Source organism: Heloderma suspectum, chromosome 2, assembly GCF_057233095.1.
Source record: "Heloderma suspectum isolate Gila_16-S chromosome 2, 16-S_ref, whole genome shotgun sequence".
NCBI lineage: Eukaryota > Metazoa > Chordata > Lepidosauria > Squamata > Helodermatidae > Heloderma > Heloderma suspectum.
The window spans coordinates 2,147,550-2,167,813 of NC_139459.1; the positions used below are offsets into that span (position 1 = coordinate 2,147,550).

The 20,264-nt window shown below is 48.3% G+C and overlaps 1 long non-coding RNA gene across 1 annotated transcript in view; it reads right to left on the reverse strand.

Annotated features, from left to right (window-relative positions):
* Positions 1-20,264, reverse strand: part of LOC146351847 (uncharacterized) — a 1,244,848-nt gene that overhangs the window by 643,274 nt on the left and 581,310 nt on the right. The gene's annotated exons all lie outside the window — the stretch shown is intronic.

Below are 20,264 nucleotides of genomic sequence, written 5' to 3' on the forward strand. Positions count from 1 at the left end.
GGCCCCAGCCTGCCACCCAGGACAAAACTGCAACTTCAAGACTTTTGGAATCCCTCTGGGTGCAGCCTGCTGTGTAATAAATGATACACACAAGAGATGTCTGTTAGTAAGAGTGGTAAGCCTCTCAAATGCAAAGTGTTGCCCCAAACTAATTGGCAAGGTGCCCCCCCCCCCACAAGGGGACTTTAGTGCCAGCTGTTTTGTTATCATCATTGGTGGCTTTCTCTGCACATTCCTGGCTGGTCTTGGAGGGAAGAAGACTGCTAAAATATTAAGGTTGCAATGGTTAAGGTTACACACATACCTGGGAGTAAGCCCCACTGAACTCCACTGAACTTACTTCCCCAGTAAGTAAGTCCCATGGAGGTAATGCGGGGTTCTCCTGCACCTGGGAAGGACCATCTATTCTATGATTCTATTATCCTTCTGCCAAGTAAGATGGTTATAGCAACCACAGCAGCACTGCCTACCTTCAAGCAGGCTGGAGCTACGCATGGGTTTAATCTGTGTGGCCACCTGTTCCTTTTTACTGCAGTTTGCTTTGCATTGACACTTGCTGGAAAAGCAAATAAGGAAAAGCCCCATTTAAACAAAATGATATGCACGACATATGACTCAACCCTCAGCCAGTGCGTGTGAACTACGCAGGCGAGCATAGTTGCTGCCAGCTCATACCAACTGACCCCAGAGTAAGTTTGGCTGAGGCTTGCTTTGGCTTATGGCCATCACCCAAAGGCCAAGCAAAACTCAGAGGGTGAGACGCAGCAATCAAGGAAAAGGCAGTGACCCAGACACCAGGCGTTGGGTCACAGCTGTATGAAGCTGGCAGCTGGGCAGTCATGGGCCATCTCTGTTGGCACTGCTCAGCAACCCCTCTCTACTCATCAGAGATGGCCTCAGTGGCACGGAGTACCTTCTACTAATTTCAGTTAGTGGGCCAGCTACACCCCTATCTGGACAGGGATAAACTGGCTTCAATCGCCTATACTCTGCTAACTTCCAAGTTAGATTACTGCAATGTGGTCTTCATGGGGCTGCCCTTGAAGACAGTTCAGAAGTCGCAGCTCATGCAAAATGTGGCAGCCAGATTGAAAACAGACAAGATGTTCCAAATGTATAACGCTGATGCTGTCCCGCTTGCACTGGCTGCCTGTATGTTTCCAAGCTCAATTCAAAGCGCTTGAGAGCCAGGAGATCCAGGTTCTACTCAATCATGGAAGCTCACTGGGTGAATTTGGGCCACTCACAGACTCTCAGCTCAACCTACCTCACAGGGTTGTTGTGAGGATAAAATAGGAGGAGGAGGATTACATATGCTGCCTTGGGTTCCTTAAGGAGGAAAAAAGGCGGGATATACAGTCAGGGCCAGAAATATAGGAACAAGGGTAACTGTTTTGGCAGTTGGCCTCTGCACACCACCACACTGAAGTTGAAAGGAAACATACCCAGATGAGAGCGAAGTCAGGACTTTCAGCTGTAATTCAGGGGGTTTGACAAAAGTGGGGCACTAACCATTCAGGAAGTACAGCCAGTGGCATACACACACACACACACACACCGTTGGTGGCGCATAAGTAATGGAACAAATCAACATCATTTCAAACTTAAGGATCGCCTTTAATACCTGGATGAAAATCCTTTGCAGTCAATGACTGCCTGAAGTCTGGAACCCATGGACTTGACCCAATGCTGAGTGTCCTCCCTCGAGATGCTTTGCCAGGCCTTTACTGCAGCTGCCTTCAGCTGCTGCTTGTTTGTGGGTCTTTCTGCCTTCAGTCTTGTCTTCAGTAAGTGAGAAGCATGCTCTATTGGGTTGAGATCAGGTGACTGACCTGGCCATTGAAGAACATCCCCAGCCTTCAGAAACTCTTGGGTAGCTTTTGCTGTATGTTTTGGGTCATTATCCATCTGCAATATGAAGCAGCGTCCTATCAGTTTGGCAGCATTCAGCTGAATCTGAGCAGAAAGTATAGCCCTATGCACTTCAGAATTCATCCTGCTGCGTTTATCAGCAGTCAGGTCATCAAGAAACACTAGTGACCCGGTTCCATTGGCAGCCATACATGCCCATGACATAACACTGCCTCCACCATGTTTGACAGATGATGTGGTATGCTTTGGATCATGAGCTGTTCCTTTCTCCATACTTTTCCCATCATTCTGGTGCAATTTAATCTTGGTTTCATCAGTCCAAAGAATCTTATTCCAGAACTGGGCAGGCTTTTTTAGGTGTTTGCTGGCAAAGGCTCATCTGGCCTGTCTGTTCTTGAGCGTTACCGGTGGTTTGCACCTTGTTGTGAGGCCTCTGTATTTACATTCATATAGCCGTCTCTTGACTGTAGATGTTGGCAATGACATGCCTACCTCCGCAAGAGCATTCTTGACCTGGCTAGCTGTTGTGAAAGGGTTCCTCTTCACCATGAGCAGAATTCTGTGGTCATCCACTTTAGTTGTCTTCCGTGGTCTTCCAGGCTGTTTGCTGTTGCTGAGCTTGCCAGTTAATTCCTTCTTTTTCAGGATGTTCCAGATTGTTCTGTTGGCCACTCCCGCTGTTTTTGCTATCTCTCTGATGGGTTTATGTTGTTTCCTCGGCCTAATGATGGCCTCCTTCACTCGCATGGACACCTCTTTGGACCTCATGTTGGGAGTTCCACTGAACAGCTACCAAATGCAAATGTCACACTCAGAACCACCTCCAGGCCTTTATCTGCTTGATTGGTCATGGGGTACCCAGGAAACAGGCCACACCTCGCCATGCAGCTGCTTGTCAGCCATTTGTTCCATTACTTATGAGCCACCAATGATGGGGGGGGGGGATGTATGCCACAGGCTGTACTTCCTGAATGGTTAGTGCCCCACTTTTGTCAAACCCCTTGAATTACAGCTGAAAGTCCTGACTTCGCTCCCATCTGGGTGTGTTTCCTTGTTGCAGAACCCAGAGTCAGAGAGACCACGGAGTGAAGGAAAAAGAGATTCTTTATTTAACGCGCGGGCTTAAGGCTGGAATCATTTCCAAAGAGCCCGAAGCCCCGAAATACATTAGCACATTGGTTTTATAGACATTGTGACACATATGAAACGGCTCCTCCTCTCCCTCCCGCGTGGGGTTGCAGTCCTCAACATTTCTTCTCCTAGCACTATTGTTTATAATACAAGAACTGGGTTATAGGGTAGCCATGATAAGGAGAGAACAGAAGAGAACAGCAGAGAACAAGATATACAATTGTATGACCTTTGACAAGATAAGGAATTCCTGTGTCTCGTCAGCTTACAACAATATATTCAAGGGAGAAAGAGCTCAGCAAGAACATGAAGCATGAGACTGCATGAGGCTACTTAGTCTGACCCCCGATATGGCTGCTACATTCCCCCCTTAAATGCATAATTTTATTACAATTATAGCATTTCTGATAACTATACAAAGCTTTTTGTGACATACATATTACTTAGCCTCTTGTTGGGCTATTAGAGCGTAGAGGGCAGCAGTTTTACTAGCTGAGACATAAAACAGATTGGTTAAACAGCACATAAGACAAGGAACGCAGAGACATAACAGAACTTTTATGAACAACACTGGTAGAATTAGGATGAACAATGCTTCAAGCCAGCTAAGATCTGGAAGCCAAGGGGTTAACTAATTGAGCTAATTGTTTTGTTAGCTACTATATTGTGCAGCTTGTTGATTTGTTCATGTACAGCATTGCCATTATTAGTTAAGTTAAAACAACAGAGCTTTTGGTGTGTCTCACAACTTAAATGATGAAGAAGGTAATCTATACCAGCTCTATTTTCTAGAACTGCACCTCTTAGATCACGCAACTCTTTATTTAACAATGACAATGCTTGTGAGGTGGCATTTATGCTTTTGGCTAAGCTGCAAGCTAACCAGTTGATCTTTAGACCATTAGCCAAGGCTAAACCTGGAACCCTAACTAGTGACATTGTTAAGGCCAATTTTTCTGAGTCAAAATATAACTGCACATGACTACTACAATTTTTAGTTAGTTGGAGTGCTCGAGGCTGCTGTCGACGGATTTTCTCGGGCCACGGGGAAGAAATGGCACCAGGCGGCTGAGGCAACATGGGTGGTTATTAGACAAGTTGGCAGGAATGAATGACCAAGTGCGGGAACTACATGTCTAAAACCATTTATGAGGCAAAAGTATGTGGGCATCATTAAAAGATATGTTTTGAATTTTATTACAGTGGAAGGGGGGGGCAGGGATAGCTTTATATTTTCTGGAAAATTTTTTGACAATTAAGTATTCATGCACACATAGCATTTGTTTCAGCAAAGATGGGGGTGCGTAGAGTGAACTCTGTAGGGGGTAGGATCTTTGCAACCACGCCCCAATTAGCATTTTGGGAATAAGTTAAACTTACACCATAAACTCTTAACATGGTATCTTTTTGAATTTTCCCAGGATGTCTACAGACAGGTATTAGGCAAGAGCTAATAAGCCTGTTTGCAGGTATACCTCTTGGCAAACAAAAATGTTTTACTTTCGTGATGTTAGCCAGGTGAAGCCAGTAATTATCAGCAAATCGCTGGGACAAACTTCTTCTTCCATGGGCAGACCCCCCTTTTTGCACCTTATTAAGGAGACACAATGCAACACTACTAACACTACAACACGCATGTTTGATCTTCTTTGGGATCTGACCGTACGCCGGGCAGCTATTCACCTGGCAAGCTGCAGTAGGGTCTAGTCTCCTTCTTCAATTCTCCAGTTGCAGGTCTGACCGTACGCAGGGGGACAGTCTCCTGGTGTGTTCACAGTAAGGTCTAGCCTGAGTCTTCTTACTGCTTTTTCAGAATGATTTTTAAAGGATTTTCAGGATTTCTGTTTACAGTCTACTTTCCCCCTCTCGCTCTCTTGACTCGTGTCCAATGTATCCAGGGTTTAATTCTAGCTGCTTTCATAGCTGCGGGGGTGGAAAGTATGACAGTTTTCAGTCTTTTCCATCTGGGAGTCAAAGGGTTATTTTTCCCTCTTTAACTCATACTTTAACTCTTGGTTGGAAAGGATGAACTTCTGTGATGGGAATTGGGGGCTTATTTTCTAAGACAAAGCGAGGCTGGGCTTGAAGAATTTTGCTCAGTGTTTGGACTTCTTGTTTAAGGCTAACGTTTGCTTGCTTTTGATGCTGCTCCAGTGTCAATTATGAAGTCAGTGTCACGGCCCCTCACAGTCAATGTCACGGCCCTTCTCAAGCTGTCTCCCTCTTCGCCCATTCTGGCCCCTTTGGTTTTCTCCTTTGTGTATTTGATTTATTTTATTTGGGCATTCATGCCACTAATGTCCATCTTGTCCACACTGGGCACACTGGTTCTTTTTTAAGAATCTTTTGCCTCTGCCGGGTCTTCTTCTTTTCTTCTTTTGTCCACGTCTTTTTGGGCCTCTGGGTTGAGGGGGGTATACTGGCGATAGGCATCTGAAAGATGCTCTAAGTACGCTCTGGGGCCTCGGTGGCACCTTGCAGCACTTTAGACACTTTGGTCATATTAATTGACTTCTTCATACCTGCTTTCATGGCTTCTAACAGCAGGGTTTGATACTGGGTGAGGCACTCTAGCCTCACTTGTGTTTTGGGATTTCAGCGGGGGGGGGGGGGTTACTTACAAGGAGACTTTATTGGGTAACTTACAGCACACAGGCGTACTTAATGGTTGGATCAGACAGCTTCTCTGAACCACGAGCTATTGGGCTAAATGGGTTTTATACCATACATGTTACCCATGAGGCAGCACAACACTAGCAAGCATTTTCAGCATAGGCTAGAAGTGTTTGGTTCTCAGGCACAGCTTCCTGTAAACAACTTCGCTTCCCAAAGTGCTTGATAACACTTTTATTCATTAGTATGGGAAGACAATTTTTTTCTCTTTCTTTTGCTTTCTTTTTCTTTGCTGATCTGCCTGTATTGCAGATCATGTTTCAAACTTTTTATATAAAACTTTCTGATCCATGCACCAGCCTTGTCTCTTTCTTTGTCTTTTTCAAGTTAAACTCACTTACTTAAACCTTTCTGCCTTACACTAGTCCCAGTGACACACATTTGGGATAGGCTCTTCTTCTCCTTCTAGTTACATTTTCTTCATTTTAAAGAACTATTACATTATTGTGGCTACTTTACCCCAGGTAATAAGCTCCAGGCACAATCAGCTGCTTTTAATTTACCCTGGGGGCAACTATGGCCACGCTTTTTTTTTACAAATGTTTTTTCTTTGCCTCTTGCCTTTTCTTTCTTCTTTTTTTCTCTCTTCTCTGTCTGCTACTTTCTCTATTTCCTTCTTTTTTACTTGCTTTTGTCTTTCTTTTTTTGTCATCTATCGGGAACCACACTTAGTATCATTTGGAGTTGCAACTAACACTAATCTGCAAATATCACATATATTTTATGATATCTAAGAAATCATAAAATATACACAACAAACTTTTTCTGCAATTTAACACAATGAATGGAAAACACTTTTTGCATGGTAAGGCATGATGGAGCAGATCCAGCAATTATACTGCTTTTCTGGCATGCTCAGGGCCCATTAAAATCAAGGGACGGGCATACCCACACACACAAAGAGTTCTAGGTCACCATTTTTGCATCGGCAACTCTATGCTGCATGAGTTCTGGCAGAAGGAAATCTAAAAGTTATAGATCAAACTCAGCCTGCTGTACACTGAGCTGACTACAAACATAGACACACGGTCCACAGCGATGAGAGTTCAAGTTTATCAAAAGCTTCACAGCACTGTCCATGGCAAGTCTTTGACAATTTACAATTTTAGTCCATGTGCAGAGTGTCTCTAAAAAGCCCAGACGATGATGGAGGCAAACAGAGAAGGCTCTGGGCAATGAAGATGCGATGTTTCCAGCAAAGGCTCTCCACTTTTGCATCAGTTTAAAAAGGGAAAGTGTGGCCCTACACCCCTTCTGACAGACAAGGGCCTTTAACTTTTTAGCAAGGCCTCTGTCTAAACAGAGCGGCTCAGCTCAGCTCCGTGACACTTTAACTTGGGCAACTCCTCTGTAAATTTTATTTTACTTCTGTCAGGTTCTCTCACAGACATTTTAAAAACTTACTCTTTTTTTTTCTTTTAACCTGGTACACGAAAGCACTGAAACACTGAGTGCCGAAACTCAGGACGCTGGGGGGTGATGGGCATCGCCTTATACTTGCATTTTTCAGGCAGCCATTAATCTTCGGGGAGGCGGTGGGGTGATTTGCAGGACTTCAAAGGCAAGCTTCTCAGTTTGTTTGTATTTGTAAATCCCAAGCTTAAAACAGGACAGGATGAGGTACAGGGCAGCCAAATTCTTGCTTTGGCACGGGCAACAAATAACTCGGGTCAGCTTTCTTCGCTGGGGTCTCAAACAGGAAAACAGTCTTAATTTAAAGTTGTAACATCACTGACAGCGTCAGCCAGCCAGCTACACAGATCTCACTGTTTTTCAAGACAGTTGCTCCAATATCTTCTTTTCTTCTCAATCAGGTTGGGTCTCCCAGCTTACACAGTTTATTGCAGCTTCCAGGAGCATGGCAGTAGCGTGATTTTGGCTTGGCCAGGAACATGCTGTCTGGTTTCTCGGTCTCTTCAGCACACACACTCAGGCAGTGTAACACTGGACACTCGAATCAGTGAGATTTCTTCATTGCAGGGAATCCCACGGCAAAAGCGTAATGGTTACGCTCTTCAGAAATCATATAGCCGATGGTCAGTAGCTATAGGCTCTGTGCAATTCTAACACAGCTCAAAGCTAAACACTGTTACTGTGACAGAGATCTTCAATGTGGTCTTTCCGCTTCATTCTGCTTTGGGACAGTCTTATGGCACACTTTTCACTCGAAGAGGGGTCTAGCCTGTGCTCTGGGGGCTGATTCTTCACCTTTATTTTCTATTTTGCCTTCACCTTCTGGGTCTTCATTTTCAGTTTCCATTTCTTAGGGATTTCATCTCAATTAGGCGAGGTGATGATGTTGCACAACTCAGAACGTTGTGGGCAATTTTCCTGCCCCCCCCCCTCGGCGCGCTAGGCTAACAGCTACTTCTTCGGCCTTACACTCTCACGCTCCCACGCTTCGTTAAAAGCCAGACTGTCCTGCAACATTTTTTTTAATTAACAGCCTCAGATCTTGTTTTTTTTCTCTCAGCTCGACCTTGAGCTTTTTGCTGTTTTCTCTCTCTATTCTGAATCTTTTTTAAAAAACCTTTTTCCTTCTTTGTTTGACATACATCTCAAGGGGGTGCAAGGTTTGCTTCCCCCACCACCCATAGCCTCCCTCCTAAATTGAAGACAGACACAATTTGGGAATGGGAATTGGTCAGTGAGGAAGGGGTCTCACTGGCCGACACAAGAGGATTTTACACACCACGCACTTTGCTACTGGCCTGGGCACCCGGACGGTCAACGGTATGCGTCAGAAACCGCAGTAGCCACTCACACAATCATCAATCTCTCCACTGCATCCATATGTCCCTGCCACCCACTTTTCCCACTTTTTACCAGAGCAGAAAGCGGCTTCCCCAGCTTCCTACTGAGTACTGGCGTGCTGGGTACTGGCGCCCACTCGGGGGTGTGATCAGGCCCCCCTTCTACCCGCAAGGAGTAGGTTCTTTTGTATACGTATACCACCAACACTGACCTTCTTCATGAGGCGGGGCCCTCTTTTTTTTGCCCAGTGGCCTTTCTCCCTAAAGGCGGGGCCCTCTTTTTCCCATATACTTGCCTTTCTCCTGAAGGCTTCCAGTGTGGGTTTCAACTCAATTGCAGCTGCGATACAGGCAGGGCTCAAGTTCCTTCCTCCGCTTCCCAAGGTTCTCTTGCCGCTCGCTGCCGTTTGGGCGATCCCGGTGCAGGCTTTCTCCCATTCACTCGACAAAAAGGTCGGTGGCGCCAAGAGAGGGAGGCATGCGCCGAGCTCATCTTCCCGGTGCGGCGATCAAGAGCAGGCAACTGCCACCTGTCTGGCTCAGAGCCTGCCACATCCGAGTCACGGCACCATTTATGTTGCAGAACCCAGAGTCAGAGAGACCACGGAGTGAAGGAAAAAGAGATTCTTTATTTAACGCGCGGGCTTAAGGCTGGAATCATTTCCAAAGAGCCAGAAGCCCCGAAATACATTAGCACATTGGTTTTATAGACATTGTGACACATATGAAACGGCTCCTCCTCTCCCTCCCCCGTGGGGTTGCAGTCCTCAACATTTCTTCTCCTAGCACTATTGTTTATAATACAAGAACTGGGTTATAGAGTAGCCATGATAAGGAGAGAACAGAAGAGAACAGCAGAGAACAAGATATACAATTGTATGACCTTTGACAAGATAAGGAATTCCTGTGTCTCGTCAGCTTACAACAATATATTCAAAGGAGAAAGAGCTTAGCAAGAACATGAAGCATGAGACTGCATGAGGCTACTTAGTCTGACCCCCGATATGGCTGCTACATCCTTTCAACTTCAATGTGGTGGTGTACAGAGGCCAACTGCCAAAACAGTTATCCTTGTTCCAATATTTCTGGCCCTGACTGTAAAGGTAATAAATAAGTGCTGATTTGACTTAAAAAGCCATACCTGCCTCAGTGCCAGAATACCTGACGGAGTGCCTCTCCCAGCATGAATCAACCCATACATTATGCTTATCCTCTAAGGCCCTCCTCCAGGTGCATAAATGCCAAGTTCTGCACCTAGGAAAAAGAAACCAAATGCACAGTTATAAGATGGGGGATACGTGGCTCAACCACACTACAAACGAGAAGGATCTTGGAATTGTTGTCGATCACAAGCTGAATATGAGCCAACAGCGTGATGTGGCTGCAAAAAAGGCAAATGCTATTTTGGGCTGCATTAATGGAAGCATAGTTTCCAAATGACGTGAAGTACTAGTTCCCCTCTACTCGGCACTGGTTAGGCCTCATCTGGAGTACTGTGTCCAGTTCTGGGCACCACACTTGAAGAAGAATGCAGACAAGCTGGAGAGGGTTCAGAGGAGGGTAACAAAGATGATCTGGGGCCTGGAAACAAAGCCCTATGAAGAGAGACTGAAAGAACTGGGCATGTTTAGCCTTGCGAAGAGAAGACTGAGGGGAGATAGGATTGTTGTTGTTCAGTCATTCAGTCGTGTCCGACTCTTCGTGACCCCATGGACCATAGCACGCCAGGCCTTCCTGTCCTGCGCTCTCTCCCGGAGCGTGCTCAAGTTCATATTCATTGCATCCGTGATGCTATCTAGCCATCTCATCCTCTGCCGTCCCCTTCTCCTTTTGCCTTCAGTCTTTCCCAGTAGGGTCTTTTCCAGGGAGTTTTCTCTTCGCATTAGGTGGCCAAAATATTTGAGCTTCAGCTTCAGTATCTGTCCTTCCAGTGAGCAGTCAGGGTTGATTTCCTTTAGGATGGACTGATTTGACCTCCTTGCAGTCCAGGGGACTCGTGTAAGAGTCTTCTCCAGCACCACAGTTCGAAAGCATCAATTCTTTGGCGCTCAGCCTTCCTTATAGTCCAGCTCTCACAGCCATACATTACTACTGGGAAAACCATAGCTTTGATTAGACAGACCTTTGTCGGCAAGGTGATGTCTCTGCTTCTTACTATGCTGTCTAGGCTTGCCATAGCTTTCCTCCCAAGGAGCAAGCGTCTTTTAATTTCATGGCTACAGTCACCGTCTGCGGTGATCTTGGAGCCCAAGAAAGTAAAATCTGTCACTGCTTCCATTTCTTCCCCTTCTGTATGCCAGGAAGTGATAGGGACAGATGCCATGATCTTAGTTTTTTTAATGTTGAGTTTCAAACCAGCTTTTGCACTCTCCACTTTCACCCTCAACAAGAGGCTCTTTAGATCCTCTTCGCTTTCTGCCATTAGGGTGGTATCGTCTGCGTATCTGAGGTTGTTGAGAATTCTCCCGGCAATCTTAATTCCGACCTGTGATTCATCCAACCCGGCATTTCTCATGATGTACTCTGCGTATAAGTTAAATAAGCCGGGTGGCAATATGCAGCCTTGTCGTACTCCTTTCCCAATTTTGAACCAATCAGTTGTTCCATGTCTGGTTCTGACTGTTGCTTCTTGACCCTCGTACAGGTTTCTCAGGAGACAGGTAAGGTGGTCTGGTACTCCCATCTCTTGAAGAATTTGCCACAGTTTGTTGTGATCCACACAAAGGCTTTAGCGTAGTCAATGAAGCAGAAATAGATTTTTTTCTGGAATTCTCTTGCTTTCTCCATGATCCAGCGAATGTTGGCAATTTGATCTCTAGTTCCCCTGCCTCTTTGAAACCCCGCTTGTACTTCCGGAAGCTCTCAATTCGCATACTGCTGAAGCGTAGCTTGTAGGATTTTGAGCATCACCTTGCTGGCATGTGAAATGAGCGCAATTTCATGGTAGTTGAAATGGTATGGTAGTATGAACACTCTTTGTATGGTAGTTTGAACACTCTTTGGCGTTGCCCTTCTTTGGAATTGGAATGTAAACTGACCTTTTCCAGTCTTGTGGCCACTGTTGAGCGTTCCAAATTTGTTGGCATATTGAGTGCAGCACTTTAACATCATCATCTTTTAGGATTTGAAATAGCTCAGCTGGATTACTGTCATCTCCACTAGCTTTGTTGTTACTAATGCTTCCTAAGGCCCACTTGACTTCACTCTCTAGGATGTCCGGCTCAAGTTCAGTGACCGCACTATCATGGCTATCAGGGACATTCAGCTCTTTCCTGTATAGTTCTTCTGTGTATTCTTTCCACCTCTTCTTAATCTCATCTGCTTCTGTTAGGTCCCTGCCTTCTTTGTCCTTTATCATGCCCGTCTTTGCACAAAACGTTCCCTTGAGATCTCCGATTTTCTTGAAGAGATCTCTAGTTTTTCCCACTCTGTTGTTTTCCTCGATTTCTTTGCATTGTTCATTTAAGAAGGCCTTCTTGTCTCTCCTTGCTATTCTCTGGAACTCTGCATTCATTTGGATATATCTTCTCCTTTCTCCCTTGCTTTTTGCTTCCCTTCTTTCCTTAGCTACTTGTAAAGCCTCATCAGACAGCCACTTGGCTTTCTTGCATTTCTTTTTCTTTGGAATGGATTTCGTTGCTGCCTCCTGAACAATGTTACGGACCTCCGTCCATAGTTCCTCAGGCACTCTGTCTATCAGGTCTAATCCCTCAAATCTATTCCTCACCTCCACTGTCTATTCATAAGGGATATGATTTAGGTCATACCTGAATGGTTTAGTGGTTTTCCCTACGTTCTTCAATTTCAGCCGAAATTTTGCAAGAAGCAGCTCATGATCTGAGCCACAGTCAGCTCCGGGTCTTGTTTTTACTTACTGTATAGAGCATCTCCATCTTTGGCTGCAAAGGACATAATCAATCTGATTTCGATATTGAACATCTGGTGATGTCCATGTGTAGAGTCGCCTCTTGTGCTATTGGAAAAGAGTGTTTGCTATGATCAGCGTGTTCTCTTGGAAAAACTCTATTAGCCTTTGTCCTGCTTCATTTTGCACACCAAGGCCATGCTTGCCTGTTATCCCGGTGATTTCTTGACTTCCTACTTTAGCATTCCAAACCCCTATGATGAAGAGGACATATTTTTTTGGTGTTAGTTCTACAAGGTGTTGTAGGTCTTCATAGAACCGATCAACCTCAGCTTCTTCGGCCTCAGTGGTTGGGGCATAAACTTGAATTACTGTGATGTTGAATGGTTTGCCTTGGATTCGTACTGAGATCATTCTATCGTTTTTGAGATTGTACCCCAGTACTGCTTTTCCCACCCTTTTGTTGACTATGAGTGCTATTCCATTTCTTCTAAGGGATTCTTGCCCACAGTAGTAGATATGATGGTCACCTGAATTAAATTCGCCCATGCTTGTCCATTTTAGTTTGCTGATTCCCAAGATGTCGATGTTCAATCTTGCCATCTCATATTTGACCACCTCCAGCTTACCTTGATTCATTGATCTGAGATTCCAGGTTCCTAAACAGTATTGTTCTTTATAGCATCGGATTTTCTTTTCACCACCAGACACATCCACAGCTGAGTGTCCTTTCAGCTTTGGCCCAGCCGCTTCACTCTTTCTGGCGCTACTTGGAAATTCCCTCTGCTCTTCCCCAGTAGTGTATTGGACACCTTCCGACCTGAGGGACTCATCTTCCGCGTCATCTGTTTTAGCCTTGTGATATGTTCCATGGGGTTTTCTTGGCAAGAATACTGGAGTGGGTTGCCATTTCCTTCTCCAGTGGACCACCTTTTGTCAGAACTCTCCGCCATGACCTGTCCGTCTTGGGTGGCCCTGCATGGCATAGCTTATGGCTTCACTGAGTTATGCAAGCCCCTTCGCCACAACAAGGCAGTGATCCATGAAGGGGGAGATAGGATAGCGCTCTTCAAGTACTTCAAAGGTTGTCACAAACAGGAAGGCCAGGATCTCTTTTCGATCATCCCAGAATGCAGGACACAGAATACTGGGCTCAAGTGATAGGAAGCCAGATTCCAGCTGAACATCAGGAAAATCGTGGAATGAAACCAGGATGGGCTTCCTTCAGTGAACCAGACCCTGCTAACATCCTGTTGATTATGGCGGCGTAGTCTGGGTGGAGCTGCCATTGAGAACGACCTGGAAACTTCCATTTGTTCAGCACATGGTTGTGAGATGGTGAACTGGGACAAGCCATCACAAACCTATTGTGCTAGTATTCTGTCATCATTCTGTCTGGCTTCCAGCCCAATTCAAAGTGCTGGTCTTACCTTCATGGCTTCCAGTCAGGGTACCTGAAGAATGCTCTCCTCATATGTACCTACCCACACCTTGAGATCCTCTTCAGAGGCCCTTCTCCAGATACTCCTAGCAGGAGGCTACTGGGAGTATTGGCCTTTTCGGTGGTGGCACCTCTGTTGTGGGATGTCATCCCCAGGGGGGCTCACCTGGTGCCTAAATAGTTTTTGACACCAGGCAAACACTGTATTTTCCCAGGACTTTTAAGTCTGCTCTAGCTTTTAACTCTGTTTCAGCCTTATTGTTTTATTTTCTGATCTTTGTGTTTAGGCTCTGTTATTTTTTGCTGCTCCTTTTTATTTTACTGTCAATTAATTTTTAATTGTTTTGATTTATATTGCAAGCGGCCCAGAGAACTTTTTCTTACAGGGTGGCTTATAAATGAAGTAAATAAACAAATAGGCTCCTTCTGACCCCTGGTTGCCTATAAATATTTCCAGGTCACTTTCTGGCCTTGCCAGGACAACAGGTTAATTTGGTGTGTGTGGCTCTTGCTCCTGCGGTCTCTCTACCTTCTGCTGCTGTCCCGTCCTGTGTTCATCCCTGCTGGTGCTCGCCTACCTGGCTGGCTGGGCCTTTGCTATGGCTTGGAGACCACAGAGGCCTTTGCCCTCCTTGGGGCCTGATCTCTGTGCCCAGACTAATTCAGCCTGTACAAATAACCTTGGTGAGAACGCCGCCCACTGAATTATCCTGCCATTTCTGCATGAAGGAGCCCCACTAAGGACGTGACTGAGGCCGCTTTCCTGCGGACGCATTTGCAGGAGCAGTCTTAGGTGAGTTGACTGCTGTGTGTGCTCCACTGGGTGGCATTTGCACATGCCAGGGGTAGCCTGGCATGGCTAGGGGGTAGCCATAATCTCGTGCTGGTCATAATATGTTTGTCCAGCTAAAGGAGCTCCTTGTCCCTGTGAAGTATCTTTAAATTCCCCCGGAATGGGCCTAACAGCAAAGCCCCCGAGGGGGCGCCTGTATTCTGGGATGGCGGCCGGTAGGACTCCTGCAGCGCTTCGGAGTGAATCGCCCCTTCGATTTGGCGCACAAGGGCTTCTGGCGCTGGGTTGGCCTGCAGCTTGCAAGGTGCTGCTACAGCAACTGCCTGGTGGGAAAAGGGGCTGGCATTGCTTGGCCATTGCCTAGCAACAGGGCACCGGCTGAGCTCCACAAGAGCAGGGAGAACAACAGATAAAAATTCATTGGCCTGGTGACGTCAGCCAGGTCTTGGCAGTGATCTCCACAGCGACACAACGTTGTCATAACAGGGCAATTGTGCAGAGATGAGTCCTATTTGTGGACCGCCTTCAGGCAGTTCTCTCAAATCCCTGGTTTCTTTTAAAATGTATTTTATTTATTTGAGAGCATTCATACCCTACCCTTCCAATGTAAAACAAAGCTAATTCTAAAACAACAGCTCCCACACCAATAAAAAGGGAAGATGGACGCAGCAGATAAAACCAACCACGGGGATCAGTCCACTCAGATCCTCAACCCAGCCAGAAAATTCCCATGCAGAGAAGGACCAAGTGCCAAATTCCTGGTCTAAACTGGTGATGGATGTTTGGTTCTGCTCTTTGCGAAATGCCAGGTCTGAAAGATTCCAAAACTCATATTAGCATAATACCTTTATTAGGCCAACCAAAAGATCACAAATAATGTGCAAGTGTAACACTTTTCTTCAGGGTCTCTAAAGTGACGCACAGCAAAGGCCTTGTACAGGGACCATTAACATATATCATTTTAATTTCTTAATTAAAAACAGAGCACAGCCCTTCCAAAGTTCTCTTTGGCCATTTCTACACCAGCCTAAAATCCTGCTTTTAAAACGGGCTTTCTGCTTCCGTTTTAAATGCAGGATCACCACTGACTCCCTTTACGCATGCTTCCTTCCTTCCTTCCTTCCTTCCTTCCTTCCTTCCGCCCCACCCCCACCCCTTCTTCCTGATTCGGAGTCTTCCATTCTCTTTCAGTGATCTCGTTTCTCTTCTTGCCGCGCTTAAAGTCTTTTCACGGAGGAAACTGAAGCGGACCACAAGGGGGGGGGTAATTTGATAGCTCATTATCTGCAATCTATTTAAAAATGGAACAAAGCGCATTTAGTGCAGCAGGGTCATGGCATCATGTAAAGAGCCCGCAAAGTTCAGTGAAGGAGCAATCTCTGGATAAAAGCTCAATGTGATGAAGCCCTTTTAGCTTGAGTCCACAACAAAAATATAAATAAAACTTCTCTCTAAAGCTTGATTTTTCTGCTGAGAAAGAAAACAGCCTGTACTCAGTTCACTCCAGCTCTGCAGCAACCTTCTCAAAATGGATCAAGATCCCGCAACACAGGAACAACTTTGTAAACAACCCTGTCTCAAGGGTTCAGGGTCTTGCAGACAGGAGAAAGCGAGCTTCTTTCACACTGCATTTTGCTAACCCCCTAAAATGGTGGCCACTCCCTACCTCGCTCCTTTACTGAGCATGTACAGGAATATTCCCACTTAAAATTCTCAAAGAAAAATATACTAGCTTTCAAGATCTCCAGATCACTTCATCTGCCCAGGACTGTTGAGCTTCCAGGACCTACGTTTCATCAGAAAAAGAGCCAGTCTGAAGAAGGCACATGGCCAGCCTCCTGTTGGCCAGTCAGTCTCTATTTGGCGCTGTGCCAGGTCAGTGATGCTGGCTGAAGGAGCGGATGAAGGAGTAAAGCACCTTGGAGGGACCAAAGGCCACTTTGGTTCTGGGCTATCTGATATCCTCCGCTGTGCTCTGCTTGGCCAAGCTGATTTTCAAGAAAATGTGGCATTTCCCTAGATGAAAGGCATCCAGCAGCCTTCCTGATCTGTGCTTTTTAATCGTGAAGCATCCCTTTGGGACTTCCCAGCACAGTCATGCACACTGGCCTTGTTTCCTCCTGTTGAGCAAAAAGGAAGCTGTGATCTCACAGCTGCTACACTGGGCGGAAAGCGGACTTTGACCCCCGCAAGCTGATCTGCCAATCCCAGTGGTCACCAGTGAGCGGAGCAGCAAAAAGGGGGCAAGGGAAATGCTGCGGAACTGGAAATGCCATTGGCTTGCTGAGATGTCCACACAGCCCCCTATGTCACCTCGCCCTCCGGGAGGGACAATAGAGGCCAACTGCTGGTCTTACCTGCCCACTGGCCCCACTTGAGGAATTTCTTTCTGTCACCCTCAAGTATACAAAGGTAACATGGTTGTTGCAGTGAAATATGTTAACACTGAGAATGACAACATGGGAATTGAATTTGTGGGAACTGAACAACGTGGGAATTGAATTTGTTCAAGCCATGCTGGATAAGCAACGCTGTCTTTAATTCTCCTTTTAAACAACAATTTTATACCATTCTGCACAAAGTCAATCAAGCCAAGTAAGTAATCAAAGCAAAATAAACAAACCCCCAACCTCTTAACTTACAGTAGCTAATGGCCTATGTTGGTTTTCCCCCTAAAGGAAAAGACAGACATGCACTTGCACACGCATGCATTCACGCGACAAACTCAACCTCCCTCCTACAATGCAACTACTCTCATAACCCCACCGCCCAATACCATCTCAGAAAATAAGCTAAAATATATTGAAGTTCTATATTTATTTTTTATTTACGGCGCTATCCTATGCATGTTTAGACAGAAACAAGTCTTACAACTCCCAGCATTCCCTGGCCAAGTTAGCTGGGGAATGCTGGGAGTTGTAGGACTTGTTTCTATCTAAACATGCATAGGATTGCACCTTTATTCTTTAAAGCATTTCTATCCTACTCTTCAGCCCCCAAAGGCTCTCAGAGTAGCTTTGAAAGATCAGCAGTAAGACAATTCATGCCCTCAGGCTAACAATCTAATGGCTCAACACAAAAAGGAAAATGCAAACTCAGGCACTTGTTGTTCAGTCGTTCAGTCTGTCGGACTCTTCATGACCCCATGGTCCTGTCCTGGGCTCTCTCCCGGAGTGTGCTCAAGTACTTCTTAGTTAACAAACTTAGGGTGCAATCCTACGCATGTGTAGACAGAAAAAAAAGTCCTACAACTCCCAACATTCCCCATCGGCCACTGCTGGTTGTGGAGTGCTGGGAGTTGTAGGACTTTTTTTCTGTCTAAACCTGCAGAGGATTTTAACCTTAATGTTCATAGCCAACCAAAACAGTATTTTTGCCTCCCTCCTTCTTTTCTGCTAACCAACATATAACTTCTAGAATATTTTATCCAATACCCAGGGCCAGTCCTGCCATCAGGGGGAGTTTGGTGGCTGCAAATGCGGGGCGGGGGGAGGCAGGGAACGGCAGCAAGGTGCCGGGAGAGCTGTCCGTGCGCGCCCTGCAACGCGCCCGGCCCCCCCAGGCGAGCCTGCTGGCCTGAGCCCAGTGGAGGATGCTGTCCTGCTGCCAGTAAGAGTCACTGGCGGGTGGGGCTGGGGGAGTTTCCCTTTGCCTGGGGCAGCGAAACGCCTGGGGCCAGCCTTGCCTAGGCTTCCTCATCTACGGAATTTTTCTTTCTCCCGTCCTCTCGGGCAGGCAGGTAGAGAGAGGGCGGGCAGGAAGGGGGACGAAGGGCACCCACTCCTGTATTTCACATTTGCTGATCTTCGCTATAAACCAGTAATTCTTCGTGGGCTACACCCCCGTCTTAGAGGAAAGCTGGGGTCACAACAAATAGACATCAATAATCCTTAATGTCACTTGCATCGCACTCTTCCTCCCAGGACATGAACAGTCTTCTCCCGCTCTCCATTTGGTCCTCACAACAGCCCTGTGAGGGAGATTAGGCTGAGAGATGGGGGCTGGCCCAAGGTCACCCAGTGAGCTTCGTGGCTGAATGGGGCTTGGAACCCTGTCCTAGACCACCATTTTAACCCGGGGGCAGATTGCCACTCGCACAGAGGTGCATGCCAGCAGCGAGCAAGGCCAGAGCTGAGAGTGGCCAGGGCCACCCGCACTCTCTCACACGCCCCCTTTCTCGGCCCGCCCCCTCAGCTGGCCGGGTTTCAGCCCCCTCCCTGCAGCGCGCTGCCGTGGGGATGACAGCCAGGCCCTCTGCGCTCCTCAGGTGCTCTGCACCGCTCAGCTGTGGAGCGGAGAAGGGCCCATTTTAATCCCCACTGTGGCCTGCGGGGCAGAGTTCTAGCCCGCTCCCTCCGGTGCACTGCGATGTGGATTGAAAGCAGCGGACGGGAGGGGCCAGGGAAAGCGCTGCAGGCCGGACTGGGGGCCTTGCAGGCAGACGTTCCCCATCCCTGCTCTAACCACTACACCACACCGTTCTCACTGGTAGCGAGAGAGAGCGTCAGAAGCCAGCGGATGCGAGCAGAGCCTTGGACCCCCTCGGCCGGTCTGCTCCGCTCTGCATGGCAGGGGCTCTCCCTGATCTCAGGGAGATCACTTGCCCCTTGCCCCCTTTGAAAAAACTGGTGGCACCAGAGATGGAGCCCGGGGCCATCTGCTTGCAAAGCGTGCTCTGCTAGGCGGCCGTGGACCCTCCGTGAACGTCAGCCTCTGTGGAATAGCGAAGGAAGTAGGGCAGGGAAAAGGGAAATAACCCTGCTTGCTGAGATCTAGCAACGTGAGATTCCGACATAGGAACCTAGGAAGCTGCCTTATGCTGCATCAGACCCTTGGCCCAACTGGCCCAGCGGTCCCCACGCAGGCTGGGAACAGCGGCTCCCCAGGGCTCCGGGCAGGTTCCAGGTTCAATCCGGGATGGAACCTGGAACCGTCTGCATGCCAAGCCGGGGCTCTGCCGCGGAACCAGCCCCCCCGTCTAGAATCGCCCCTGCCAAGCGAGACGAGCACCCCGCTGCAGCACGCTCTTCCGAGGAGGTCGGGCCGCTCCCCGCCCGCTCTGACATCACGCGGCGGCGGCGGCGGCATCGGGGCCCAGCGGCCTCCCGAGGAGCTCCTCCCCGCCGCTGCGCGGGGCCGCCCGCGCCCTCCCCGCCCGGGTGCCTCTGCGCGGCCCGACGGGCCCCCGCCTTGCCTGGAGGAGGCGGGCCGGCGCCACGCGCCCTGCCCTCGCGGGCCCCCGGCGGCTGCGCCGGCCCCGCGCGCCCTCTGCGGCCGCTCCGGCGCTGCACCCCCGCAGGCGCCGGGAGCCGCGCCCGCGGGCGCCCTCCCGGACGGAGGGGCCGGGCGGGCGGCGGAGCGCGCGGCAGGCGCGGGCGGCCCCCTCGTGCGCCGCGCGCGCTCCGGAGGCGGAACGGGCCCGCTGCCCCGGCCGCGCGCGCTCCGTCGCTCGGGCTGGCGGGGGCCCGGAGCCAGGGCGAGGCGTCGCTCGGGCCCCCCGCAGGGCTCGGGGCCCGCCGCGGAGCCTCGCGCCGGCGCGCGTGCCGCGGCTGACTCGCTGCCGGGCCGCGCGGGCGCTCGGAGGGCCCTGTCCGTCCAGCCCAGTGTTGTGCCCAGGGGCGGCGGCGGCTCCCGGGGACTCGAGCAGGGCCGATCCTTCTGGCGGGCGCGAAAGGCTTCCGCAAGGGGCTCCCAGCTGCTTGGGGAGGCGAGGGGCGCGCGCGGGCAAGGAGCGCT